The sequence below is a fragment of the Raphanus sativus genome, chromosome 5 (assembly GCF_000801105.2).
Source record: "Raphanus sativus cultivar WK10039 chromosome 5, ASM80110v3, whole genome shotgun sequence".
Classification (NCBI taxonomy): Eukaryota; Viridiplantae; Streptophyta; class Magnoliopsida; order Brassicales; family Brassicaceae; genus Raphanus; species Raphanus sativus.
The window spans coordinates 468,630-470,644 of NC_079515.1; positions in this window are offsets into that span (position 1 = coordinate 468,630).

The window sequence follows — 2,015 nt, forward strand, 5'->3', positions numbered from 1 at the left end:
AAAATTTTCAAACCACATTATACATTTGAATTAATGTATTCTAAAATATATTTCATTGTATATAGGAATCATTTCAATTTTTAAATATTTAGTTTACAAAAATTCATATACTGACTAGATTAGTGGAATTAGCATCATAAAATCTTCATTATCTTGAGAAACGAAGACAACAAAGGTTCTAAACTCTTTGACCATCATATTATGTTAGTGCTTCGAGAAAATATAGACTAAAACCAGATTTTTAATTTTTGAAAATTTTCCAAAATCCGTGGGTTAACCCTTCTAAAATAATGAATTTTCGGTAAATGCTCTATATACTGAAGTTTATACTCTTCACTTTAGTTAAAAATTTTCAAACCACATTATAATATTGAATTAATGTATTCTAAAATATATTTCATAGTATATAGGAATCATTCTAATTTTTAATATTTAGTTTACTAAAAATTCATATACTAACTAGATTAGTGGAATTAGCATCATAAAATCTTCATTATCTTGAGAAACGAAGACAACATAGGTTCTAAACTCTTTGACTATCATATTATGTTAGTGCTCGATGAAAATATAGACTAAAACCTGATTTAAAATTTTTGAAATTTTTCCAAAATCCGTGGGTTAACCCCTTCTAAAATAATGAGTTTTCGGTAAATGCTCTATATACTGAAGTTTATACTCTTCACTTTAGTTTAAAAATTTCAAACCACATTGTACATTTGAATTAATGTATTCTAAAATATATTTCATTGTATATAGGAATCATTTTAATTTTTTAATATTTAGTTTACAAAAATTTCATATACTGACTAGATTAGTGGAATTAGCATCATAAAATCTTCATTATCTTGAGAAACGAAGACAACAGAGGTTCTAAACTCTTTGACCATCATATTATGTTAGTGCTCGATGAAAAATATAGACTAAAACCAGATTTTAAATTTTTGAAAATTTTTCCAAAATCCGTGGGTTAACCACTTCTAAAATAATGAGTTTTCGGTAAATGCTCTATATACTGAAGTTTATACTCTTCACTTTAGTTTAAAATTTTCAAACCACAATATACATTTGAATTAATGTATTCTAAAATATATTTCATTGTATATAGGAATCATTCTAATTTTTTAATATTTAGTTTACTAAAATTTCATATACTGACTAGATTAGTGGAATTAGCATCATAAAATCTTCATTATCTTGAGAACCGAAGACAACAGAGGTTCTAAACTCTTTGACTACATATATATCATGTTAGTGCTCGATGAAAATATAGACTAAAACCAGATTTTAAATTTTTTGAAAATTTTCCAAAATCCGTGGGTTAACCCCTTCTAAAATAATGAGTTTTCGGTAAATGCTCTATATACTGAAGTTTATACTCTTCACTTTAGTTTAAAATTTTAAACCACATTATTTATTTGAATTAATGTATTCTAAAATATATTTCATTGTATATAGGAATCATTTTAATTTTTTAATATTTAGTTTACAAAAATTTCATATACTGACTAGATTAGTGGAATTAGCATCATAAAATCTTCATTATCTTGAGAAACAAAGACAACAGAGGTTTTAAACTCTTTGACCATCATATTATGTTAGTGCTCGATGAAAATATAGACTAAAACCAGATTTTTAAATTTTTTGAAATTTTTCCAAAATCCGTGGGTTAACCCCTTCTAAAATAATGAATTTTCGGTAAATGCTCTATATACTGAAGTTTATACTCTTCACTTTAGTTTAAAATTTTTCAAACCACAATATACATTTGAATTAATGTATTCTAAAATATATTTCATTGTATATAGGAATCATTCTAATTTTTTAATATTTAGTTTACTAAAATTTCATATACTGACTAGATTAGTGGAATTAGCATTAAAAATCTTCATTATCTTGAGAACCGAAGACAACAGAGGTTCTAAACTCTTTGACCATCATATTATGTTAGTGCTCGATGAAACTATACACTAAAACCATATTTAAAATTTTTGAATTTTTTCAAAAATCCGTGGGTT